The sequence below is a fragment of the Microtus pennsylvanicus genome, chromosome 8 (assembly GCF_037038515.1).
Source record: "Microtus pennsylvanicus isolate mMicPen1 chromosome 8, mMicPen1.hap1, whole genome shotgun sequence".
NCBI classification, from domain to species: domain Eukaryota; kingdom Metazoa; phylum Chordata; class Mammalia; order Rodentia; family Cricetidae; genus Microtus; species Microtus pennsylvanicus.
In genome coordinates this window covers 91246886-91259405 of record NC_134586.1, presented here as the reverse complement: position 1 = coordinate 91259405, position 12520 = coordinate 91246886, and the positions used below count along the sequence as shown (strand labels likewise).

Genomic DNA, 12520 nt, shown 5'->3' with positions numbered 1-12520 from the left:
TATTTGAGTATTTTCAGTCTCCTTTATTTTAGACATGGGACAAGTATTCAGATGAGTGAATTAAAAATGCTTGGGAAAACAACCTCTATAGAGTGATGAATTCGGGGATAATTCTTTAATCTTATTGGAGGTTCCAGTTTATCTCATAATGTCTGTACAAGTGTTCATCAGATCTAACTAGCTTTATAATTCTTAGATAATCTGAAAGTGGCTCTACTCGCTGTATGAAAATATTCTACTGTGTGCAGACATGCTGAGCATCCCTGATACAAACCCATATGTGTATCCATTTGAGTATTTTATTTCAATCACCAGAAGAAAACCATTTTCACAACCTGTGGAAATTTAGGACTTCATATCCTATTATGATAAAGACAGATCATATAAAATTGGAAAATATAGACAGGCATAAGAAATATAATTTTAATGCGCTGGGCTTATAAATGTTAAGTTGAAATGTCTTTTGTCATTGGACCTTCTCTCCTGCACTTACTTTTAATGTAAGAGTTTCTGGTCTAAGGACCAGGTGAGGCTCATTTGCTCTACATATCTATGTATCTCTCTATATGTACAGTAATCCATTTATAGGGACTGTTGCAGGTTCATTAATCTACAAAAGGATATCATCAATACAGTGACAGTAAAACTGGGGGAATATTTTATAGTTCATGCAGCCACATAGACCTATATTTCATATCAAGCTCTTCACCACCTTGAGTCTAATAGGAATACTTACCTTGAAGAGTCAGAGGATTAAACAGTTTGGGACTCACATAGAAAAATCTGGGCTCTCCCAAGAATGTTTTCTAAAAGTATACCTAACACTAAATATTTAACAATACAAAATTGAAAAGAGTGCCTAGTTGTTTAATATAATTCATAAATTATACGAATTATATATAATTCATAAATATATATAATTATAAAGCTAAATAAAATATCTTGAATTTCAGACATTTCAGATACCATTTGTAAAGTGCTGACCACATCCCGTCATTAAGCCTAGGACTGAGTGATGCTGTATCATCCTGGTCCTCTTGCTGGCACTGAAACTTATACTACTTCCCCATCTACAGTCTGTACACTCTGGTTCTGTTGTGGAAAAGAGCTATAATGCTCATCTGGTTAAGAAAGTTACTGACCTCTGTTGTAGTACGGAAAGAAAACTAGTCTTGATTTGGACAGCAACTTGGCAATTACTGAGAACACTATTTCCAGGAATATTTCAGGACGCCTCCTGAGGTCATGTGGCCTACAGGCTCACTGAACAGGAAACTGAGCACCCAGTAACTAATGTTTAAATGATCATCTCATTGACATTCACCTGTGTCCCCAGACAGATGGGTCACAGATGACTTTAGTGGTGCTCTCTGACTCCATCCCACTCAAGCTGGTTTAGATAAATGAACATAATTTAGGAAGAGAAGCAAACATATGTAAATAGAAATATGTTCATTCCAGAGCATTCCGTGACTCCTTGAAGGATTGTATCAGATGAAGAAATGAGTTGACATCCTGTCCATGCATCTCTGACATTTTCTGATGGGTTTTCTCAGCTGTGGATGTAATTGGGAGCTTCTGAACTTGGTCTGGTGTACCTATTTGGTAATTAATAATTTCTGAAAGTCAGGGTGCTTCCTTTCTCCAGCACTGCAGATTACAAGCTTTACCTATCAACCATTGACACCACCTACCACAGAGGGATGGAGCCATGGCTATCAGCCATCATCACCACCACCACAGAGATATTGATGACCAAAACTCTGGAGATCGAACCTTGTCTGACATATTTAACTAATTATGGTTGTAAATTCCTATCTCATGTCTGGTTTTTAAGTGACAGAAGGTACAGGGTCTGCACATTAGTTACTTTGTACTTTGACAAAAATAACTGAAGGGAGAGTTTGATTTGATTTTCTAATCAAAGGTACAGCACACAGGAAACCACCGTGGGGGGAGAATGGGGCAACAGCTAAGCCCGCAACTGTAGAAAGGAGGTAGAGAGATGAGTGCTAACTTCCCTTTCTTCTGTCCTCTTTCCATCCTCTCCAGGACCCCATCCATGGACCAGCTCCACTCCTGTTAAGGGTGTATCTTCCCATCATAATTAACCTCGTCTAGAAACTTCTTACTGATACGGCCAGAGGGTTGTTTCCATGGTGATTACAATTTCCATTGAGTTGACAAGACCTGTCATTAGTTTGTTAACTTATTAAGTCATTATAAAAAGATTAGCATTGAAGAATATTTTACAAAAAAGGAAGGTAAAGTTCTCAAATATGTGCAAGTCTTCTGAGTATGACATACGTCTTTCTCATCACCAGTGCTTCAAGTTTAGCAAATTCTCTGTGAAAATGGGTCCGCTAAATGAAATAATGGATTGCCATGATGTCAGGACTTGCTTGAAAATGTTCAAAACTGGATGAGAACTTAAAAAGTGCCCACTAATAATTGTTTGACAAAACTGAATTGATATGGGATTCCCCTCTGTATGCTATGAATACCATTGGTTAATAAAGAAGCTGTTTTGAGCCTGTGATAGGATAGAGTAGAGGTATATGGGCAAAACTAAACTGAATGCTGGGAGAAAGGAGACAAAGTCAAAGAGAAGCCATGTAGCCCCACCAGAGACAGACACTGAAACTTTACCCGGTAAGTCACAGCCTCATGGTGATACACAGATTAATGGAGATGGGCTAATTTAAGATACAAGTTAGCCAGAAATACACTTAAGCTATTGGCCAAACAGTATTGCAAATAATATCGTTTCTGTGTGATTATTTTGGGGCTGAGCAGCCAGGAACAAACAAGCTACCTTTCTACAACACTGAATCAATGAATTTTTTTCTTTCTAAAAATAACTTTATGCAGTGTGAAGAAGCAGCGAGAACGACTCCCCCACACACACAGACCCGAGCCACGCCCAGCCGCAGCCCCGCGTTCAGCGCGCCAACGTCTGTCCCCCCCCTCCGTCCCAACACCCCCACCCCCACCCCACCTCCCCCACCCCCTACCTCCCGGCCATTCCCAAAAGAAAGGCTGAAGGGGATACTAAAAGAGATAAAGCCAAGGTAAAGGATGAGCCACAGAGAAGATCGGCAAGGTTGTCTGCTAAACCTGCTCCTCCAAAGCCAGAGCCCAAGCCTAAAAAGGCCCCCACAAAGAAGGGAGAGAAGGTACCCAAGGGGAAGAAGGGGAAGGCGGATGCTGGTAAGGATGCCAATAATCCTGCAGAGAATGGAGACGCCAAAACAGACTAGGCACAAAAAACTGAAGGTGCTGGAGACGCCAAGTGAAATGTTCAGGGTCGGCTTGTGAAGAGTTGTGAAACAACATCCTCGATGTGAAATGTCAGCCCTCACTCTAAACTTCTCCCCCTTTGCAGAGCATCCAATGAAGACTCACCGGGTTTTACAGTGGCTTTCTGATTTTGGTAGTCGATACAAGAAGGGAGTTTGGAAGTTCTTGTATACTGTTACTGATTGTCTGCCCATGTTCTGCCTGGAAAACCATGATTGTTTATGGAAAGTGTCTTTAATAAAGCTGGATACAGTTTGGCTTGGAAAAAAATAAAATAAAATAAAAATAACTTTATTACAGCAATAATGTTTCAATGAATAGAACTTAAGATGTCATCAGTTTGTCAAAGATATTCCCCGAGACTCTGCCTGGCCCTGTGGGACAAAACATGACTACTTAAACATAACCACTGTCTTTGGAATCAACTTTTTTTTTTTTTGTCCTGAAAAACAAACACAGGCACAAAACGGAGAAGTTTAAAACAAGTCTTGCCCTAATGGAGTCCTCAAATGAACAAGGTAGAAATATTACTTTTTCTTTAAGTTACACTATGAAGTCACTGCTCCCCGTTCTGTCTGCAGGTCTACACTTCCCACTCTTATTTTTCTCCTGCACAATCATTTCTTAAATTGTGCTTGGTATTTGCCCTGAGCATTCTGTCTCATGAGTCTCTTACATGCCCTTTGAAAGTTTCCCAGGCCTCACTCCAAGAAAATCTATGGGGCCTTAAACACTCTAAAATGAGGCATTTGTTTTGCCTGCTGCAGCAATTAGAAGTTGAAGTTAAAATCGATGCAGCAGCCACTGGAGCAATCTGCAGCCATGGGGCTGCAGTTTCTTACAGTCATTGATTTCCCTTGGTTTTGAGCTTGGGTTCAGCTCACTCCTACCACCTCAGTCCCAGTGTGCCTCTAAGGTATCAGTCACTGCTGCCTTAACTATACGCCAGAGTCATCGTTTGGTTTGAAATCTGCAAAGGGCGCATGAGGGGGGAAAGATACCAAAAGGTTTCCCAGCAACTATTAATCATTCCTTTATTGTTGGCCATACATAATTGAATTAGTCCTAGAGAAATCAAGTTCACTCTTGTTTCTAAACCCAAAGCTTCACATTGAAGATAACCCCAAGCCATTTTCTTACCACATTATCCTATTCCTCCTCCTTACTTCCACAAACTGCCATAGAAGTCTATTTTACTAAATATTTTACATATTCACTAGACTATAGAATTCCACTCAGGACTTTCTTTCTCTATAGAAGATACGCATATATGTATGTATGTATGTATGTATGTATATAATGAATGTCTTTCTCTATGCATCTTTATATGTATTTCTTTATACATAATTATAAATATCCTCCTCTATATGCCTTTATATATTTTTATGCATAATTCTCTCTATATATCTTTATATTTCTCTATACATAAGTTCTTTAACATCTTGCTCGTGAGCTACCTGTCCATGTCACCATCCACATTATTTCCCTTTCCTTTTTCCCTTAGTCTTTACACCCTCACCATGGGATAATAGGTTTTATTAGTTTCTAGAGAGTCCTTCACAGGTTATCCAGTACCATTCCTTCTGATTGTGATGCACTGGGTAGTTAGCTGGAAATACATTGATTAGCAATAACAATGTAAAGAAAGAAGTTATCTATCTGAACCTGATCAAGTTATGGCCCCAATAGAAAGGCTAGATTACTTATTTCTTTTTTTGTTTTGTTTTTTTCTTTTTCCTCCATTTCTTTTTTTTCATTTTTATTTATTTATTTTTATTGAGAAAAAAACAATTTCCGCCTCCTTCCAGCCTCCCACTCCCCCCCCACTCCTCTCCCTCTCTCCCCACTCCTCTCCCTCTCCCCCCACTCCTCTCCCCCTCCCTCTCAAGTCTGAAGAACAGTCAGGGTTCCCTGCCCTGTGGAAAGTCCAAAGTCCTCCCCCCTCCATCCTGGTCTAGGAAAGTGAACATCCAAACTGGTTAGGCTCCCACGAAGCCAGAACATGAAGTAGGATCAAAACCCAGTGCCATTGTCCTTGGCTTCTCAGCAGCCCTCATTGTCCCCATATTCAGAGAGTCCGGTTTTATCCCCTGCTTTTTCAGTCACAGTCCAGCTGGCCTTGGTGAGCTCCAAAAAGATGAACATGGGATGGACTCACTCATAATTGGTTTCTAGCCTTAAATAAAGGTCAATGAGTCTATAATTGGATATCCTAAAGAAGCTAAATAAGAAGGTGAACCCAAAGAAAAACATATAGCTATCCTCCTGGGTAGGGGAAGTAGACAAGATTGCCAGGCAAAAAATCGGGATCTTAAGGGTGGGGTGGGAGGGGGGTAAGGGGAGATGGGGAGAGAAAAGTGAGAAGGGTAGGATGGGGAGAACTTGGGACAACGGGATGATTGGGATAAAGGAATGTTGGATAGGGGAGCAGGGAAGCACATATCTTAATTAAGGGAGCCATCTTAGGGTTGGGAAGAGACTTGGACCTAGAGGGGCTTCCAGGTGCCCAAGGCGAGGTCTCCAGTTAGTTCCTGGGGCAGCTGAAGATAGGGAATCTGAAATGATCCTATCCTATAACCATACTGATGAATATTTTGCATATCACCATAGAACCTTCATCTGGCGATGGATGGAGATAGAGACAGAGACCCACACTGGAGTACTGGACTGAGCTCCCAAAGTCCCAATGAGGAACAGAAGGAGGGAGAAGATGAGCAAGGAAGTTAGCTTACTTATTTCTAATTATACCTAGAAGAAGTCCTTAGGTTGGGTTTGAGGTGAAAAAATGAACTGACTGTGGAAGCTCCAAGTTGTCTAGAATGAGACTTGCAGAGCATGCTCCATGCTTCCAGACAATAAAAGGACCATGCTATGTTGCTGAACTCAGGCTCCAGGGCTCAACCAAGAGGAAAAATGATCAGGACTGGAACACCTATTATGTTACATCATCATACATCTCTTAATGACCATCTTAGCCATACCTAGATTTCAAATCTCAATTCAGTGATGGGCTAAGGGGCTTCAAATGGCTCTATGTGTTTTAATGAAATCTCTTGAAGATGCTGACTTGCCTCTGTTGATTAACAGAGAGTTAACAGATGAAGTGCAACAGAAGGGCATGACTTCCTCCCCCAGAGCTGAGGTAATAGAAATCCCTTGTAAAGACAATGCCCTGAAAAATCTGGGGACTCTAAAGGGAGTGCAAGTGGCTGTGGTGCTTATGGCATGCACCATGCAGGACTCTACGAACACCCTTTGGGCTTCATTAAAGGGTTTGAAGGATAACAAGTCTATTTTGACCTTGTGATATAATTTGGTTTACATAAAACAACACAAATAAAAGCTCAGAGTGAATAAGTAACTTGCCAAACAGAATATAAGATCTAATTCCTTTACTTCAGCAGGATGAGCATCTTAAAGAATTTGTTCTCCCCAGACACTGTATTTAATAAATCCTGGTGATTTTAGATCTTAAATATAGTAACTCCTCACAAATCAAGGAGCCTCCACTCTGTCAAGATGGCTTTAAATCCAAATAATGAAAAGCATTAAGTTTGATCTCTGAGGTCCCTGTCTACTCTGTGTTCCAAGGATAGGATGCAATTTTCCATGGACAAGGCTGAGCTGATGCCCAGGAGGAGAACAGTGAGGTCTAAGCAGATGCAGCTAAAATTGGGAAAAATGAAGGCTAAAGGGAGATAGTCTTTGGTCTTCCTTTGGGAAGGAAACTGTGTGTACTTTAGTTCAGGTTACAATGAATGAATTTCTTGTCTATTTCAACATTTCCTTAGATACTCTAGATCTAACATAGGTTAAATAAAGATGCCCTTTATTTCCAAGGACATCTCTACCTGTCATTAATATGGAAGGAAGCATAAACAAGAAGCTTGATGTGAGATAAAAATACTGTGATATGAGCCAGAGAGATTGCTTATTGGGTAAAATCACTTGCTGCCAAGCCTGAAGACCTGAGGTGGATCCCTATAACCAGCATAGTGGAACTAAAGAATTGACCTCAGCAGGCTGTTCTCTGACATCGTCACTCATGTTGTGGCATCCTCATGCGTGAATGCATGCATATACACATGTGTGCAAATAAGTCTAATAATTTTTTAAAAATTGGTAGTAGCATAAGTATAGAAAACCTATTAAGCCTGAGAGAAGCACTCTTACTACCATCTCTGTAATTGGAACATTTGGTGGGGAGAGGGGGAATAGATTTCACTTTACACTGAAATTAACTAAAAGTCAGGTAAAGAAAAAAAGCAATCCATGAAGGTGTCACTGAACAAACAAATCCTAGCAAAAGGAGACAACATAATGTGCTTATAAGAACATAAACCCTTCTCTGATTCTGCCAAGGGTATTGTTGAGGAAGCTGGAGAGGGAGAGCTGACTTTCCTCATGGTATTGGGAGAAAGAGAGTCACTGAGAAAAACACATTAGACAAATTACACAGGGACCTCTGATTTGGAAATCAGCTACCAGACGATACTGTGAGGTTCAGCAAGGGACTCATCATCACCCATAGACACTCAAAGGTATGTGTACAAATACATGAATAAACACGATAACATGTTTGCATGCTTTAAAAAAAAGAAGGAAACCCACCTCTCCCAGATAGACATTACTGTTACGTGCCTTTTACGCTTCAGTTAGAAAATCCTATAGAAGAAGAGCACCATCTTGGATTTTTGCTAAACCCAGTTTCTAGATTTCCATTTCTAGCCTAAGTGTCTAAGACCATGATCATCTTGTCTAGTCAGTCTGATGTGTTATGCATCAAAAGAACTGCAGAGCAACCATGAACTTTTGCAAACCACACATTCCTTCCACTCTACCAGCAAGACCTCAAAGTTCTAATGCCATTTCTAGGCTTCTTGGATTCAGCTAATGTTAATTAGCTAACAAGTTAATTAATTAATAAGTTAGTTAAGAAATATGTTAATTAATTAATAAGGTAGTCCACTAAAGTGACATCATCAGAACATTACCAATTCCTTTGATGTAAAGATATAAAATCTATACAGAAGCAAAACAGAAGCACGTATCATGGGGTCTTCAGATTGCTTAAAATATAAAATATTTATCTGTAAGAAAGTTTGGATAAAACCAAGCTTTAGACCAGACTAAGCAAGATGAGTCTCCTATGGCTTAGCTATTTGAGATTGACTTGGTGATGTCACCCATTGATTTATGCCAACATAATGATTTCTCTATTTCCCAGTTTATACTATGACCACTTACATTTTTAATTACAGATGTTCCCCTCATTTTAACAAGCAGTTCTGTTTGCCACCGACTGGGAGACTATAAGGGAAATTAATGTCCCTATACTTCTGCAGGCTCTGCAGAATTATCTCAGATCTCAAGAGTACCCAACCTTGCAGAGTTGCAAATATGTTTGGAGAAGTGGATGGACAGATGGAGAGTCTGGCTGCCATGTGTTGTTTTGAATGAGAAAGAAGATAATGGGAAAGGGGGTTCAAAAATGAAAAAGGTTGAGTCAAAGAGGAATATGAATGGCAAATATCAAAGAGTTGGGATATTTGAAGAAAGCTCATGAGATAACCATAAATTTGTAGCTATTTGTATAAACTCATTCCATGTAGTTTTCTATGAATGCCCTTCCTTTATTTGATAATAAAGCAATAAATTTTTGGCTCACACTTTTGATGCCAACCTGATTTGTCCTAATGGTGGAGAATCCCTCAGAATCTGAGATTCACAAATATTTCTTTTCTTTAAATATATGCATTTTCAATGATATAAAAAGAGAAGGGGTTGGCAAATATTAGTATTTTAGTCTGAGCTACAGACCATATATTGAGCATGTGCACATGAAAATTTTACTTCTAACAATAACAACATTGTTTCTAAGGCAACCAAAAAATGGCGGAGTTATAGTGACAGGCTATTGTTTTGTAATGATGACTGTGTGTAGGAAGTTGAGAGTGTATGATCACTCAGTGTCTACTCAGTAGTCAGAAACCGTGATTAATGGAGAGGTGATGCTGTGAGGGTGTCACAGCTCTCTGGAGTTGTTCTTCTCCACACGTTTTGTATTTTCCACATTAGGTCCCATTATAAGCTCATCAAAATTCCAACTCTTATTTCTAAGAGTCTGGTGTTTGTGCTCCATGCTACACCCACTTTTGCTCATTTAAAGTCCAGCAGAAGGGGGCCTTACTAAATTTGTCATATAACAGTTTAATTGGACATCTTACTTTGAATCTCAAGATTCAATTCAACTTATGTTCTTGTCATTTGTAAGCTTGGCAATTCTTGAAAATGGATGAAATCAGATTGGGGAAAAAAATTCCATGTAGTCTTCCTGTTCTGTTAGGAACCCAATCACATACCTTCTGAAACAACTGCTTATCTGGAAAGCTAGCCTTTTGTCTATGTATAAATGATATCTATGATTTACACATCCACTACCCAAAAGAAAGTTTGAGGTCATTGTCCAAGGAGGGACTGTAGATGTAGTGTCAATATGAGTTCACTGGCCAGTTGTTACCTTAGCCATCTCCCTCCTCTATGGAGGCAAGCCTGTTTGTTGTCTGCCAGCTACCTTAATGCATAAAATCCAAAACACCCTACTTCCTTTTGAAGCACCAGTTTTACTTTATTTCTAAGACATTACATATTTAATTTATAAATATTAAAAATATCACTGTTTCAAGATGCACAATCCCTGTGTTTTGGATCTCAGAATACTAGGCTCAGCAAACGTGCCATATCCAAAACACTGAGAAGTTAAAACCCAGTAAGAAGAGCAGAGTCCCATCACATATGTACATGCCAATGACTACCTATTTAATCTTCCCGTGCCTTGAAATTCTTATTGTTAAAATGAATATTCAGCAGGAGAAATTTATCTTCAACCTCTGGGAAGCCACCAAGGGCAACAGCAATAAACTATAATGTTTTAGAAATCTTTTGGACTCCCTCTGTGGTCATCCCTGAAATTATGTATATCCAAGTAAAATTAGATGAAATGAGCAGATTGAATATATATGTATATATATATGTACATATATATATATATATATATATATATATATATATATATACTAATTAAAGAAAAGGAGTCGAGATATATTGAATTTGAGAGATGGTGATGGTGGGCAATACGTGTAAGGAATTAGGGGAAAGAAAAAGAAAGGGTAATAGGATATAATTTTAATTGTGAATAACTTAATTTTAATAATAAAATTAATTTTAATTTAAAAAATCAATGAGTAGTGTAACATGAGGACCTGCTTGTTGGGGTTTCTGTCCTGCCCAGTTCCCACAGCTGGTATGACCCAAAGAAATCACACAGAGTTCTACATTAACTATAGAATGATTGGCCCATTAGCTCAGACTTCTTACTAAGTCTTATAACTTATATTAGCCCATTATTCTAGCATATGTTAGCCACATGGCTCAGTACATTTTTTGGTGGGGCAGGTCACATCTTCCTTCTTTGGTGTCTGGACAGGGCTGAGGAGGAATGGGCTTCCTCCTTCCCAGAATTTTCCTGATCTCATTGGCCCGCCTCCACTTCCTGTCTGGTTGTCCTGCCTACACTTCTTGCCTGGCTACTAGCCAATCAGCATCTATTTAAAACATAATTGATAGAATACAGAATTGTCCCACATCAGAGTAGTATAAAATTTTCTTTCCTACAGAGCCTCTGAGCTCTGTTACCACCACCACCCCCGTTTGCTCCCATTCTTATATAACATTAAAGATGGAGGGGATTTGCAGAGGTAACTAAAGTTACTAATCAGCTGACCTTAAAATAACAGCACTGCCCATGTTACTTGACTGGGCTTGGAGTAACAGCATGACCAATAGAGTCAGACTAATAATGCCCAGGAGAAACCAGAAATGCAGTGCATAGGAAGGACTAGATCAGTGGCTTGGGAAATAGGATGCCAGCTTGATAGAGGAGACAAAGGAATGAAGCCACCCAGTGACCAGTGTAGATGGGACTGTAAGGTCTAAATGAGACCTACATCCAAAGTGTACATGTTTATCACAGTAAGACCCACTCAGAGAGCCCACCACAGCACTTTCACTTCTGAACTGCAAAACTACCAGATTAAAAAGAGCTCTTTTTGAACAGCTAGGTGTAGGTGTAAGTTTCTGACCCACCTGGTCCCACAGCCATTCAGTACCAAAGAAATAGCCCAGGCTTATTACTGTCTAGCTCTTAATACTTAAATTAACCCATAATTCTTATCTATGTTTAGCCATGTGGCTTGGTGTCTTTTCTCAGTGTAGCATTTTCATGTAGCTTCTTCTTCATCTGGGTGGCGAATGCAGACTAAGCCTTTCCTCTTCCCAGAATTCTCCTACTCTGGTCACCCTGTCTATATTTCCTTCCTGGCTACTGGCCAATCAGCATTTTATTAAACTAATACAAATGACAAATCTTTACAGGGTATGAGAGCATTATCCCACAGCAGCTAAGTTGCTGACAATTTCTTTAATTTGTTGCAGGACATCACCCACTGGAGGCAGAAACATTCTGATAACAAGTTCTCAGACTATCCTCCTGAAAAAGAGACAGTTTGACAAATACCCCTTTTTGGTACCTATCTCACTGTTTCCTTCAACACTAATTTCCTGCAAGCTGCTGGTTTCTGGCCTTTGTTTTTATTTCATTAAAAAACACACACACAAGAATAACCTTTAAGAAAATGACCTTTTGGGATAGCCTTTCCATCTTTGGAAAGTCTATTAAGCATCCTATTAGAGGAGTCTGCCAATAGATGATCAGGCTCCATGCTGGGCTCACTCATCCTGGGTCCATATCCTACATTCAGGCACTTCTGAGACTCTTCTATAGTCCTCTTATAGATAGCATTCCCTTTAGCATTCTTCATCTTCCTGGTTGTAATTACTCAGCAGATGAGATATGTTTACCAGACTGTAACATTAGCTTGGTTCTGGGTCTAGCTAAACCCTAGTGCCTCATTTCCAGCCCGGCAGGATAATACTGCCAGGTCACCCCATTATCCTTCCTCTCTGAGGGCTCCTGAGAGCTTATCATTTTCTGTGGCTATATGAGTCTGTGGATTGCATTGCAGATACTCATTCAGTCAACTGAAACAGAAATTAAAATAGTCTAATTTTCAGTTAAAACCAAAAACAAACAAACAACCAAAAAATAAAAAGGAAGGATAAAAGAAGAAAGAAAGAAGGAAGGAAGGAAAGAAGGAAGGAA

At 39.5% G+C, this 12520-nt stretch overlaps 1 pseudogene; it reads left to right on the top strand.

Moving 5' to 3' along the window:
• LOC142855369 (non-histone chromosomal protein HMG-17 pseudogene) overlaps positions 1 to 3296 on the top strand; it is a 186300-nt pseudogene extending 183004 nt beyond the window's left edge.
• The last annotated feature ends 9224 nt before the right edge of the window (positions 3297 to 12520 follow it).